This window comes from Lucilia sericata, unplaced genomic scaffold (assembly GCF_015586225.1).
Source record: "Lucilia sericata isolate MDLA Ls3-8-SP2 unplaced genomic scaffold, ASM1558622v1 Contig001462F_arrow, whole genome shotgun sequence".
Classification (NCBI taxonomy): Eukaryota; Metazoa; Arthropoda; class Insecta; order Diptera; family Calliphoridae; genus Lucilia; species Lucilia sericata.
Window position 1 is genome coordinate 25,804 of NW_023995391.1, and position 16,665 is coordinate 42,468.

Here is a 16,665-nt window from a genome sequence, read left to right on the forward strand (position 1 = left end):
AGAACTGACTAGAACTGAACTAGAACTGAACTAGAACTGAAGCTAGAACTGAAACTAGAACTGAACTAGACCTGAACTAGAACTGAACTAGAACTGGAAGCTAGAACTGAACGAGAACTGAACTAGAACTGAACTAGAACTGAACTAGAACTGAACTAGAAACTGAACTAGAACGACTAGAACTGAACTAGAACTGAACTAGAACTGAACTGAACTAGAACTGAACTAGAACTGAACTAGAACTGAACTAGAACTGAACTAGAAACTGAACTAAGAACTAGAACTAGAACTTAGAACTGAACTAGAACTAGAACTGAACTAGAACTGGAACTAGAACTGAACTAGAACTGAACTAGAACTGACTAACTGAAAAACCTAGAACTGGACTAGAACTGAAACTAGAACTGAACTAGAACTGAACTAGAACTGAACTAGAACTGAACTAGAACTGAACTAGAACTGAACTAGAACTGAACTAGAACTGAACTAGAACTGAACTAGAACTGAACTAGAACTGAACTAGAACTGAACTAACGAACTAGAAGACTAGAACTGAACTAGAACTGAACTAGAACTGAACTAGAACTGAACTAGAACTGAACTAGAACTGAACTAGAACTGAACTAGAACTGAACTAGAAACTGAACTAGAAACTGAACTAGACTGACTAGAAATGAACTAGAACTGAACTAGAAACTGAACTAGAACTGAACTAGAACTGAACTAGAAACTGACTAGAACTGAACTAGAACTGAACTAGAACTGAACTAGAAACTGAACTAGAACTGAACTAGAACTGAACTAGAACTGAACTAGAACTGAACTAGAACTGAACTAGAACTGAACTAGAACTGAACTAGAACAGAACTAGAACAGAACTAGAACAACTAGAACAGAACTAGAACAGAACTAGAACAGAACTAGAACTAGAACAGAACTAGAACAGAACTAGAACAGAACTAGAACAGAACTAGAACAGAACTAGAACAGAACTAGAACAGAACTAAAGAGAACTAGAACAGAACTAGAACAGAACTAGAACAGAACTAGAACAGAACTAGAACAGAACTAGAACAGAACTAGAACAGAACTAGAACAGAACTAGAACAGAACTAGAACAGAACTAGAACAGAACTAGAACAGAACTAGAACAGAACTAGAACAGAACTAGAACAGAACTAGAACAGAACTAGAACAGAACTAGAACAGAACTAGAACAGAACTAGAACAGAACTAGAACAAACCAGAACTAGAACAGAACTAGAACAGAACTAGAGCAAACTAGAACAGAACTAGAACAGAACTAGAAAGAACTAGAACAGAACTAGAACAGAACTAGAACAGAACTAGAACAGAACTAGAACAGAACTAGAACAGAACTAGAACAGAACTAGAACAGAACTAGAACAGAACTAGAACAGAACTAGAACAGAACTAGAACAGAACTAGAACAGAACCAGAACTAGAACAACTAGAACAGAACTAGAACAGAACTAGAAAAGAACTAGAACAGAACTAGAACAGAACTAGAAAAGAACTAGAACAGAACTAGAACAGAACTAGAACAGAACTAGAACAGAACTAGAACAGAACTAGAACAGAACTAGAACAGAACTAGAACAGAACTAGAACAGAACTAGAACAAACTAGAACAGAACTAGAACAGAACTAGAACAGAACTAGAACAGAACTAGAACAGAACTAGAACAGAACTAGAACAGAACTAGAACAGAACTAGAACAGAACTAGAACAGAACTAGAACAGAACTAGAACAGAACTAGAACAGAACTAGAACAGAACTAGAATAGAACTAGAACAGAACTAGAACAGAACTAGAACAGAACTAGAACAGAACTAGAACAGAACTAGAACAGAACTAGAACAGAACTAGAACAGAACTAGAACAGAACTAGAACAGAACTAGAACAGAACTAGAACAAACTAGAACAGAACTAGAACAGAACTAGAACAGAACAGAACTAGAACAGAACTAGAACAGAACTAGAACAGAACTAGAACAGAACTAGAACAGAACTAGAACAGAACTAGAACAGAACTAGAACAGAACTAGAACAGAACTAGAACAGAACTAGAACAGAACTAGAACAGAACAGAACTAGAACAGAACTAGAACAAACTAGAACAGAACTAGAACAGAACTAGAACAGAACTAGAACAGAACTAGAACAGAACTAGAACAGAACTAGAACAGAACTAGAACAGAACTAGAACAACTAGAACAGAACTAGAACAGAACTAGAACAGAACTAGAACAGAACTAGAACAGAACTAGAACAGAACTAGAACAGAACTAGAACAGAACTAGAACAGAACTAGAACAGAACTAGAACAGAACTAGAACAGAACTAGAACAGAACTAGAACAGAACTAGAACAGAACAGAACAGAACTAGAACTGACCTAGAACAGAACTAGAACTGAACTGAACTAGAAATAGAAAATTTTTCTAATACCAAAAAATTTTATAGAAAATTTTCGATTATTAAAAATTTTTTTGAAATTTTTTCAAATATTGAAAATTTTCAATATTTTAGTTCTTTTTCGAACATCGGAAATATTATACCCTACACCACTTTAGTGGGGAGGGTATATTGGATTTGTGCTGATGTTTGTAACATACAAAAATATTCGTCCTAGACCCTTAAAGTATACCAATCGGCTTAGAATCGTTTTCTGAGTCGATTAAGCTATGTCCGTCCGTCCGTCTGGCTGGCTGGCTGTCCATGTAAACCTTGTGCGCAAGGTACAGGTCGCAATTTTCAAGATAATTGGATGAAATTTGGCATGCACGTTTTATTTGAACCACGAAGCATATTGAAAATGGTTAAAATTGGTCCATTATTTCACCTAGCCCCCATACAACAGAACCCCCCGAAAAGGGCTTCTGAGCTCATAATTATGTTAAATATACAGATATACCGATAAAATACGGCACAACTAAGTTTTATAGAAGTCTTTAGTTTTTCATCCGTAATTTGCTTAAATGCATCGGAACAAGGGAATATTGAAGATAAATGCTTTATTATGAAAAATAAATCACATTTAATATTCATAACTGGTGTAGGGTATCATATGGTCGGCCAAGCCCGACTATACTTTCTTACTTGTTTCAATTGAAAATAATTCGAATATCGGAAAATTTTATATGGAAACTTTTAGGTATATCTACATATGTAATATTGAAGTGTCAATAGAAAATTTTCGAATATATGAAAATGAAATCTTATCATTGTCTATAGTTTTTAACCTGAATGACTCATTACAATGGCAACTCTAGAAATACTTAACAATTGTTATTGTTTTTTTTTTTTTTTTTTTTTTTTTTTTTTTTGCAGTATACAATTTACTTGGAGACTTTTATTAAAGAAGAAAAAGAGATACAAAAATTGTACTATATACTTGCCTTCTCTCTACAAAGTAAACAAACTTTTTAGTCGCCTCTCTCATTCTCTTTTTATCTTGACTACATACGTCATAAAATTTTGCAAAACACAAAAACAAAAATACTACAATTTGCGGCATGCAAACGAAAAAGGAGAAGAACGCAAGAATAATAACGAATGTGGCAAGGAGGAAAAGGACTCACTACTCAACAGCCGAAGGCAGTAGCAAAATAATTGCACAAACTTATGAAATTTTGTTGCACACAATTCAGTGTGAGTAAAGTTTAAATTGCAACATGTTAATTTGTGTGCAACAAACAAAAACAAAAGTTTTAAAAATACATACATGTGCAAGCGTTTATAGTATAGGATTTCTTGTTTTCTTGTAAAATGTTAATGAAAGACATTTTCCAGGAAAACCCAATAGAATAATTGAAAATTTTCAGCTTAATTTCGGTTACAATGAAAATAACTTGCAGCAAATTTATACTCAATAAATGTTAAAGTTAACTTTTGTGAAATAAGTTCAGAATAATGGAGTTAGTCACTTTCGCTTATAGTTCCTTCATTGTTAAACTATATTATTCGTAACTTTTCCAGAATAAATCTATAAAAATCTTTTGGCCTTTTCAAAAGCAATCCTACGCTTTAAACACTTGAGATAAAAATGTAAAACAACTATAAATTTCCTGGGAAATAAAAAACTACGTAGATACAATGAAAAGTTCCAGTTGTAGGTAAAATTTAAATTAAAATAATGGAGAAAAAAATTTAATGTAAAAAAAAAAAATTGAAAGACGATGATCCATATAAATGTGCAAGCGAAATATTCAAAAAAAAATTACATTTAAATGCAAAAATATACTTCAGTAAAATTGTATAAAAAAACTCGACTTTACAGAATTTATTAAACTTTAAAGAAAGTATTTAAAATGCGACTGTTCATTCAAAAATCCTTAAAAAATAACTAATGTTCTACCTGGACATAAACTGATTGCAAAACTATAACCTCTAATTACTTTGTATTTATAAATTAGCACTAAAACTAATTTATAATCATGATTCGGATTTTGCCGGAACGTGTGATGTTGCATATTCATCCAAGCAACGTTTTACCAAATGACTGCAGATACTTTCCCTTTCTGCTAGTTTCATATAAAACTAATTGGCTTCATATAAAACTACCAGGTGCGCATCGCCACCCAGACAGAATAACAAAGAACCTGAAATATTTTTCTCATTTGAAATATAACAGAATTAGAACAGAACTAAAATAGAAATAGAACAGATCTGAAACAGAATTAGAACATAACTAAAAAAGAACACAAACAGAACTAGAACAAAAATAGAACAGAAATAGAACTGAACTGGAACAGAACTAGAACGGAACTAGAACAGAACAGAACTAGAACAGAACTAGAACAGAACTAGAACAGAACTAGAACAGATATAGAACAGAACTAGAACAGAACTAGAACTAGAATAGAACTAGAACCAGACACTAGAACAGAACTAGAACAGAACTAGAACAGAACTAGAACAGAACCTAGAACAGAACTAGAACAGAACTAGAACAGAACTAGACAGAACTAGAACAGAACTAGAACAGAACTAGAACAGAACTAGAACAGAACTAGAACAGAACTAGAACAGAACTAGAACAGAACTAGACAGAACTAGAACAGAACTAGAACAGAACTAGAACAGAACTAGAACAGAACTAGAAAGAACTAGAACAGAACTAGAACAGAACTAGAACAGAACTAGAACAGAACTAGAACAGAACTAGAACAGAACTAGAACAGAACTAGAACAGAACTAGAACAGAACTAGAACAGAACTAGAACAGAACTAGACAGAACTAGAACAGAACTAGAACAGAACTAGAACAGAACTAGAACAGAACTAGAACAGAACTAGAACAGAACTAGAACAGAACTAGAACAGAACTAGAACAGAACTAGAACAGAACTAGAACAGAACTAGAACAGAACTAGAACAGAACTAGAACAGAACTAGAACAGAACTAGAACAGAACTAGAACAGAACTAGAACAGAACTAGAACAGAACTAGAACAGAACTAGAACACTAGAACAGAACTAGAACAGAACTAGAACAGAACTAGAACAGAACTAGAACAGAACTAGAACAGAACTAGAACAGAACTAGAACAGAACTAGAACAGAACTAGACAGAACTAAAACAGAACTAGAACAGGACTGGAACAGAACTAGAACAGAACTAGAACACAACTAGAACAGAACTAGAACACAACTAAAATACAACTAGAACACGACTAGAACACAACTAGAACACAACTAGAACAGAACTAGAACACAACTAGAACACAACTAGAACAGAACTAGAACAGAACTAGAACAGACTAGAACAGAACTAGAACAAACTAGAACAGAACAGAACTAGAACATAACTAGAACAGAACTAGAACAGAACTAGAACAGAACTAGAACATAACTAGAACAGAACTAGAACTAGAACATAACTAGAACAGAACTAGAACAGAACTAGAACATAACTAGAACTAGAACAGAACTAGAACAGAACTAGAACAGAACTAGAACAGAACTAGAACAGAACTAGAACAGAACTAGAACAGAACTAGAACAGAACTAGAACAGAACTAGAACAGAACTAGAACAGAACTAGAACAGAACTAGAACAGAAGTAGAACAGAACTAGAACAGAACTAGAAACAGAACTAGAACAGAACTAGAACAGAACTAGAACAGAACTAGAACAGAACTAGAACAGAACAAGACACAAACTAGAACACAACTAGAACACAACTAGAACAGAACTAGAACAGAACTAGAACAGAACTAGAACAGAACTAGAACAGAACTAGAACAGAACTAGAACAGAACTAGAACAGAACTAGAACAGAACTAGAACAGAACTAGAACAGAACTAGAACAGAACTAGAACAGAACTAGAACAGAACTAGAACAGAACTAGAACAGAACTAGAACCGAACTAGAACAGAACTAGAACAGAACTAGAACAGAACTAGAAACAGAACTAGAACAGAACTAGAACAGACTAGAGCAGAACTAGAACAGAACTAGAACAGAACTAGAACAGAACTAAAACAGAACTAAAACAGAACTAGAACAGAACTAGAACAGAACTAGAACAGAACTGGAACAGAACTGAAACAGAACTAGAACACCACTAGAACTAAACTGTCGATTCTTATAAAAAATTGTACATATACAATTTTTTTCCGATTTCGCAACTTTATGCAATTTATTCTAAAAAAAACGTTAACGCCTAAAAGTTAGCAACAAAATCCCACCTAAAATCCATAAATCCTTATATTTTTCAACCTAGAGTATGAAAAGAAAACAAAAAAAAAAAACTGGAAAAACTGAAAAATATAGTGTAGGTATTCGGCCAAGTGTAAAACATTTCCATACAATGTATATTGTTTTTGTGGAATTTCTATAGTGGCTTTTGTGTGAGTGTGTGAGTAAAAACTTACTAAAACTGAAGTCGTGTGTATGCAATTTGATGTATTGTGAAATGGGTAGTAAAGGTCAAAGGTTTAATGCAGATTTCAATGGTCTACCAGTGTGTGTGTGTGTAAGGTGGTATTCATTGTAGTTAAAGTGGTATTGGTGACACGTGTGCAACATAAAATTGAAGAAGAAACTAATTGATTTAAATATTGAAAAAAAAATATATAATTTTTTTATAGTTTTCATATTTAAAGAAAACGAGCAACAATGTAAAAACATACATCAAAATATATTAACTTTATTGTTGTTACACGGTAGAAAGAAGGTAGGGAAATAATACATAATCTGGTAGATTACACAAGTTAAAGTAATGATAATGATGTTATAAGATAATGATTTGATAACTTTACTACATAATCGAATTGAAGGTAAAGTTCTTTTTAATGTCTTTAAAAGAATTGACAATGTAATGACAGGGGCGTTGTTTAAGAGAAATATATATTTTCTAGGGAAGTCTTAAAATGGCGAAAGGGTTTTTCTATTTTTAGAAATATTTTTCTCGAGAAAGCTTTTCTTCACGAGAATTTCCAATGTAAAATTTCGTTGAAGAGAGAGTTTTTTTTTTCTATTTTTGACCCTTTTTACTTCATATGTTTTCATGTCTCTGTCAGTAACATTTAACCAAACATTCTGGTTTTCCTGGAGGTTAAAACCTAACAAAACATTAGATATAACAGGAAAAAAGTATATATATTGACATAAGAAGATCTACATAACTTGTCAATGACAAATTCATTAAATTCATATAATAAATACAATATAAAAATGAATAAATAACATTTTATATATAGAAATAGAGAAAAAAGAGAAAAGTTAACCAAGTCATCATCATCATGTTCTAATAAAGTAAATATTAAATAAATAAAAAAAAATACAAGAGAAATTAAATAAACGAAAACTACGATATATTTATTAATAATGACATAACCCTAAAAATGTAATGTAATTGATAAAAATTAAAGTAGTTAGAGGGAAATAAATTAAGCAATTACAAAAAACAAAAAACTTGTGAACTATAGTCTAGTTTGAGGCTTTGAGTAGCAAAAGATCAAATAAATTAAAGAAATAAATTCTTGGACAATTTACATACTTATATATAAAAACAAATTCATGTTTAAAACTCATAAAAATGGACAAATTTAAAAACACTTCTGTCCTGTTTTCAAACGTCCACATACAAACTAAAAAGTTTTAAAGGATAAATGAGACTCGTGAAAATAATTACAATATTAAATAAAAATCTCTTAAACAAACAAGATAATGAAGTTTTAAATTCAATCTAAGAAATCCAAAACAAATTTGTAAGACTGATTCTGTTCTACTTGTGTTTTAAGTTCTGTTTAAGGTGAGTCCTAATTCAGTTCTATTTCTGTTCTAGTTCTGTTCTAGTTCTGTTCTAGTTCTGTTCTAGCTCTGTTCTAGTTCTGTTCTAGTTCTGTTTCTAGTTTTCTGTTCTAGATCTGTTCTAGTTCTGGTATGATCTGTTTTTCTAGTTCTGTTCTAGTTCTGTTCTAGTTCTGTTCTAGTTCTGTTCTAGTTCTGTTCTAGTTCTGTTCTAGTTCTGTTCTAGTTCTGTTCTAGTTCTGTTCTAATTCTGTTCTAGTTCTAATCTGTTCTGTTCTAGTTCTGTTCTAGTTTTGTTCTAGTTCTGTTCTAGTTCTGTTCTAGTTCTGTTCTAGTTCTGTTCTAGTTCTGTTCTAGTTCTGTTCTAGTTCTGTTCTAGTTCTGTTCTAGTTCTGTTCTAGTTCTGTTCTAGTTCTGTTCTAGTTCTGTTCTAGTTCTGTTCTAGTTCTAGTTCTAGTTCTGTTCTAGTTCTGTTCTAGTTCTGTTATTTCTAGTTCTGTTCTAGTTCTGTTCTAGTTCTGTTCTAGTTCTGTTCTAGTTCTGTTCTAGTTCTGTTCTAGTTCTGTTCTAGTTCTGTTCTAGTTCTGTTCTAGTTCTGTTCTAGTTCTGCTCTAGTTCTGTTCTAGTTCTGTTTTAGTTCTGTTCTAGTTCTCTTCTAGTTCTGTTCTAGTTCTGTTCTAGTTCTGTTCTAGTTCTCTTCTAGTTCTGTTCTAGTTCTGTTCTAGTTCTGTTCTAGTTCTGTTCTAGTTCTGTTCTAGTTCTGTTCTAGTTCTGTTCTAGTTCTGTTCTAGTTCTGCTCTAGTTCTGTTCTAGTTCTGTTCTAGTTCTGTTCTAGTTCTGTTCTAGTTCTAGTTCTGTCTAGTTCTGTTCTAGTTCTGTTCTAGTTCTGTTCTAGTTCTGTTCTAGTTCTGTTCTAGTTCTGTTTCTAGTTCTGTTCTAGTTCTGTTTCTAGTTCGGTTCTAGTTCTGTTCTAGTTTCTGTTCTACTTCTGTTCTAGTTCTGTTTTAGTTCTGTTCTAGTTCTCTTCTAGTTCTGTTCTAGTTCTGTTCTAGTTCTGTTCTAGTTCTGTTCTAGTTCTGTTCTAGTTCTGTTCTAGTTCTGTTCTAGTTGTTCTAAATTCTGTTCTAGTTCTAATCTGTTCGTTCTAGTTATGTTCTAGTTCTGTTTCTAGTTCTGTTCTAGTTCTGTTCTAGTTCTGTTCTAGTTCTGTTCTAGTTCTGTTCTAGTTCTGTTCTAGTTCTGTTTTCGTAGTTCTAGTTCTGTTCTAGTTCTGTTCTAGTTCTGTTCTAGTTCTGTTCCAGTTCTGTTCTAGTTCTGTTCTAGTTCTGTTCTGCTCTAGTTCTGTTCTAGTTCTGTTCTATTATGTTACCCATACATTTTCATTGAAAATAGAGATGTTTGCAAAATCATGTAATTAATACATTATATAACAAACAATTACACCCCAAATTGGATGTTTTTCGTTAACGAGAATTTATGGCAAACAACACTTGACCCAACTCATAGGAATTTTTTGAGTCGTCAAGTAAATTAATATAAATGACATTACAAAACATTATTAACTTACATACCAATCGTGTCAACACCTTAATCATAGTATTTTTTTGGCTTTAATGATGCAATAACTTATTAAATTGAGTAGATTAAATGCTTACCTGTAAATAGAAAATAGAAGAATGGAGAAGTAAATAACATGTAACTGAATTAATGGAAAATTACTAAATAACAACAATTTAAATATTTTGTGATTTTCCAAAGAACTAAAGAGATTTTGCAATAAATAAGAAAGTGTTCGACGTGGATGTATAAAATTGATTTAAATAAGTATAGATTAGATTTGAAGGACTTAAAATTAAAATATAATAAGCCGCACAGCACATTTACTATATTCATTTAAAAGAATTTATTATATTCTATTATTTGCACACTTTTAAAAATATTTTTACATATATTTTTAAAAATGCATTTTGTAATTGATTTAAAAAAATATTGTGAAATTATTATATGTAGTTAAATATATGTATTCTCTCTAGATTAATTATAAATGTGAACAGCAATAATTATATTACAGCGTCACTCATATATTTAAATAAAAAACTTATCACTGCATATGGAAGCTTTTTAATATAAATTAATTTACGCTTTTAATTTTCTCTAGACATTGGAAAATTTTATTAAACGTCATTAACTTTTACGTCAGGCATAAGTTGTTTTAATTATTAATTAAGTCATAAAAACATGACTATTAAACGAATATTGAATAATAATGCAAAAAGGGAATAAGGGGCATGAAAAATCAGATCTTACTTAAGACTGAACAAGAACTAAAACAGAACTAGAAAAGAAACTAGAAGAGAACTAGAACAGAACTAGAACAGAACTAGAATAGAACTAGAACAGAACTAGAACAGAACTAGAACAGAACTAGAACAGAACTAGAACAGAACTAGAACAGAACTAGAACAGAACTAGACAGAACTAGAACAGAACTAGAACAGAACTAGAACAGAACTAGAACAGAACTAGAACAGAACTAGAACAGAACTAGAACAGAACTAGAACAGAACTAGAACAGAACTAGAACAGAACTAGAACAGAACTAGAACAGAACTAGAACAGAACTAGAACAGAACTAGAACAGAACTAGAACAGAACTAGAACAGAACTAGAACAGAACTAGAACAGAACTAGAACAGAACTAGAACAGAACTAGAACAGAACTAGAACAGAACTAGAACAGAACTAGAACAGAACTAGAACAGAACTAGAACAGAACTAGAACAAACTAGAACAGAACTAGAACAGAACTAGAACAGAACTAGAACAGAACTAGAACAGAACTAGAACAGAACTAGAACAGAACTAGAACAGAACTAGAACAGAACTAGAACAGAACTAGAACAGAACTAGAACAGAACTAGAACAGAACTAGAACAGACTAGAACAGAACTAGAACAGAACTAGAACAGAACTAGAACAGAACTAGAACAGAACTAGAAGACTAGAACAGAACTAGAACAAACTAGAACAGAACTAGAACAGAACTAGAACAGAACTAGAACAGAACTAGAACAGAACTAGAACAGAACTAGAACAGAACTAGAACAGAACTAGAACAGAACTAGAACAGAACTAGAACAGAACTAGAACAGAACTAGAACAGAACTAGAACAGAACTAGAACAGAACTAGAACAGAACTAGAACAGAACTAGAACAGAACTAGAACAGAACTAGAACTAGAACAGAACTAGAACAGAACAGAACTAGAACTAGAACAGAACTAGAACAGAACTAGAACAGAACTAGAACAGAACTAGAACAGAACTAGAACAGAACTAGAACAGAACTAGAACAGAACTAGAACAGAACTAGAACAGAACTAGAACAGAACTAGAACAGAACTAGAACAGAACTAGAACAGAACTAGAACAGAACTAGAACAGAACTAGAACAGAACTAGAACAGAACTAGAAGAGAACTAGAACAGAACTAGAACAGAACTATCACAGAACTATCACAGAACTAGAACAGAACTACAACAGAACTAAAACAGAACTAAACAGAACTAGAACAGAACTAGAACAGAACTAGAACAGAACTAGAACAGAACTAGAACAGAACTAGAACAGAACTAGAACAGAACTAGAACAGATCTAGAACAGAACTAGAACAGAACTAGAACAGAACTAGAACAGAACTAAACAGAACTAGAACAGAACTAGAACAGAACTACAACAGAACTAAAACAGAACTAGAACAGAACTAGAACAGAACTAGAACAGAACAGAACTAGAACAGAACTAGAACAGAACTAGAACAGAACTAGAACAGAACTAGAACAGAACTAGAACAGAACTAGAACAGAACTAGAACAGAACTAGAACAGAACTAGAACAGAACTAGAACAGAACTAGAACAGAACTAGAACAGAACTAGAACAGAACTAGAACAGAACTAGAACAGAACTAGAACAGAACTAGAACAGAACTAGAACAGAACTAGAACAGAACTAGAACAGAACTAGAACAGAACTAGAACAGAACTAGAACAGAACTAGAACAGAACTAGAACAGAACAGAACTAGAACAGAACTAGAACAACTAGAACAGAACTAGAACAGAACTAGAACAGAACTAGAACAGAACTAGAACAGAACTAGAACAGAACTAGAACAGAACTAGAACAGAACTAGAACAGAACTAGAACAGAACTAGAACAGAACTAGAACAGAACTAGAACAGAACTAGAACAGAACTAGAACAGAACTAGAACAGAACTAGAAGAGAACTAGAACAGAACTAGAACAGAACTATCACAGATCTAGAACAGAACTAGAACAGAACTAGAACAGAACTAGAACAGAACTAAACAGAACTAGAACAGAACTAGAACAGAACTACAACAGAACTAAAACAGAACTAGAACAGAACTAGAACAGAACTAGAACAGAACTAGAACAGAACAGAACTAGAACAGAACTAGAACAGAACTAGAACAGAACTAGAACAGAACTAGAACAGAACTATCACAGAACTAGAACAGAACTACAACAGAACTAAACAGAACTAAAACGAACTAGAACAGAACTAGAACAGAACTAGAACAGAACTAGAACAGAACTAGAACAGAACTAGAACAGAACTAGAACAGAACTAGAACAGATCTAGAACAGAACTAGAACAGAACTAGAACAGAACTAGAACAGAACTAAAACAGAACTAGAACAGAACTACAACAGAACTAAAACAGAACTAGAACAGAACTAGAACAGAACTAGAACAGAACAGAACTAGAACAGAACTAGAACAGAACTAGAACAGAACTAGAACAGAACTAGAACATAACTAGAACAGAACTACAACAGAACTACAACAGAACTACAACAGAACTAAACAGAACTAGAACAGAACTAGAACAGAACTAGAACAGAACTAGAACAGAACTAGAACAGAACTAGAACAGAACTAGAACAGAACTAGAACAGAACTAGAACAGAACTAGAACAGAACTAGAACAGATCTAGAACAGAACTAGAACAGAACTAGAACAGAACTAGAACAGAACTAAACAGAACTAGAACAGAACTAGAACTGAACTAAAAGGTTTAAAACTTAGCATGAACAATAATGTTCTAAAATGAACATAACTAGAACCGAACTAGAACAGAACTAGAACAGAACTAGAACAGAACTAGAACAGAACTAGAACAGAACTAGAACAGAACTAGAACAGAACTAGAACAGAACTAGAACAGAACTAGAACAGAACTAGAACAGAACTAGAACAGAACTAGAACAGAACTAGAACAGAACTAGAACAGAACTAGAACAGAACTAGAACAGAACTAGAACAGAAACTAGAACAGAACTAGAACAGAACAAAACTAGAACAGAACAAAACTATAACAGAACAAAACTAGAACAGAACTAGAACTGAACTAAAAGGTTTAAAACTTAGCATGAACAATAATGTTCTAAAATGTTTTAATAATCTATGGAATTTTTTTTAAAAATTAATGAAATTATTTTTGTCACAAAATAACACTTTGCAACTCATTACCACACTCTCTATAAAAATAAATATGTTTCGATAAAAATTATAAAAAAAAGAATTAACAGATGTTTACATATGTCTGCTACTACTAAATATCCCCAAAAAAGATGTTAATGTTCTTTAACTCCTGGCACAAAGTAAATAAAATATAGACTCATGGGAAAAATTCTTAAGGAGGATTTCTTCCTTTATTGACTTAAGTACAAGAATATAAAACAGAAAACATAAGAATTCAGACAAAGCACTGCTTATTTGCCACAACAAGAAAAGTTTATTGTCCTCTGACAGACATAAGCAGACAAGTCAATGCCACACCAAAAAAAAATATAATTTTTGTTAAGGTTTTTTTTTTGTGAGTCTCAAGACAGACAGACATTTTAGACTTTACTTTTAAAATCTAGATAAAGTGAAAATAAAAGATGTTGTTTTTATAGAAAATTAGTTTAACAAAAATGGCAAATAAAATGGTTTATATGACTGTATATCTGTCTGTCTGTGAGTAATTTATAAAAATTATAAAATCCATAAGAGGGTTTGAATATTGTTTTTTTTTATCACAAAATTTTGTCTCGTTTCTATATGAAATGTTTTGTATTATTTTTGGTATTTCTATAGAAAGCAAAACCTGAATTTGAACGTACTGAACTCTTGTTGAGTTTATTTTTTAAGAGAAATCACCTAATTTTAGAGGAATATAAAGTGAACGAAAATTTCTCTTAAATTAATGATTATTTCAAAGGTCAATGCATTCTTCTTGTAACAGTCTCACGTACGAGAGTACGTAGACTGTATGTACTACGACGTAGTAGTATGTAGTATGAAAAACAGCCCAACCAATAATCTAACTGCCACAGCCAGTCATACAATCAAAGTATATATATAACAGCCAGACGACCAGACAGACATATAGCCAACCATCCAGCCAGCTAGTCATTGTCTATATTGCTTTCAAAGAGGGGAGGAAGTTTTTTAAAAACAAACAGCAGCAAAAAAAAAACAAAATTTACAAAAAAAAAAAAATTCAATAATAAACAGACGTTCTTTATATATAATTTTTTTTTATTATATTAACTTGATCCAGACAAAGGAAGTTGTTTTGAAGTTATTTCTTTACTCCTTTTAAAACAAATTTATTTTAAAATTTAAAAAAAATAACACATTCAAAGAAAGCAGTCTCAAGTTCAAAATTTAGTTTTGGATTTCTTTGTGAAGTTTTCAAAATGGCAAGCAAATTAATATGAAGGTTATCGATCTTGTTGAGGAAGAAGTTGAAAGAACTTTTGTAAAAGACGAGACAATGACAGAGTGCAGTAGAGCATTGAAATTAAGAAAACTAAAAAACAACTGCTCCATAGGGGAACTTTTAAGAAACTAATTGAAGAATATAAAGTTCAATGTTCAATTGTTGAAAAGAAAAATACAATACCAAATGTATAACTAACATTGGCCCATAGTGATAACAGGAGGCCGAGATAATCAAATTTAAAGATAAACCCGACAGTAATATAATATCGAGGATCGATGCAAAGATCAGTGACTATAGACCAGACTATGATTAGACTATAGACTAGACTATTACCTATAGATTTGACTATAGATAACACTATAAACTAAATTATAGAATAGACTATGACTATTGACTAGCTGTGGACTAGACTATAGACTAGCCTGTGTACTAGATTATAAACTAGACTATAGACTAGACTACAGAGTAGACTATAAACTAGAATATAGACTAAACTACAGACTAGACTATAGAATAGACTAGACTAGACTAGACTACAGACTAGACTATAGACTAGACTATAGACTAGACTATAGACTATACTATAGTCTAGACTATATAGACTAGACTATAGACTAGACTATAGACTAGACTATAGACTAGACTATAGACTAGACTATAGACTAGACTATAGACTAGACTATAGACCAGACTATAGACTAGACTATAGACTAGACTATAGACTGACTAAGCAGGACTATAGACTAGACTATAGACTAGACTATAGACTAGACTATAGACTAGACTATAGACTAGACTATAGACTAGATAGACTATAGACTAGACTATAGACTAGATATAGACTAGACTATAGACTAGACTATAGACTAGACTATAGACTAGACTATAGACTAGACTATAGACTAGACTATAGACTAGACTATAGACTAGACTATAGACTAGACTATAGACTAGACTATAGACTAGACTATAGACTAGACTATAGACTAGACTATAGACTAGACTATAGACTAGACTATAGACTAGACTATAGACTAGACTATAGACTAGACTATAGACTAGACTATAGACTAGACTATAGACTAGACTATAGACTAGACTATAGACTAGACTATAGACTAGACTATAGACTAGACTATAGACTAGACTATAGACTAGACTATAGACTAGACTATAGACTAGACTATAGACTAGACTATAGACTAGACTATAGACTAGACTACAGACTAGACTATAGACTAGACTATAGACTAGACTATAGACTAGACTATAGACTAGACTATAGACTAGACTATAGACTAGACTATAGACTAGACTAGACTATAGACTAGACTATAGACTAGACTATAGACTAGACTATAGACTAGACTATAGACTAGACTATAGACTAGACTATAGACTAGACTATAGACTAGACTATAGACTAGACTATAGACTAGACTATAGACTAGACTATAGACTAGACTATAGACTATAGACTAGACTATAGACTAGACTATAGACTAGACTATAGACTAGACTATAGACTAGACTATAGACTAGACTATAGACTAGACTATAGACTAGACTATAGACTA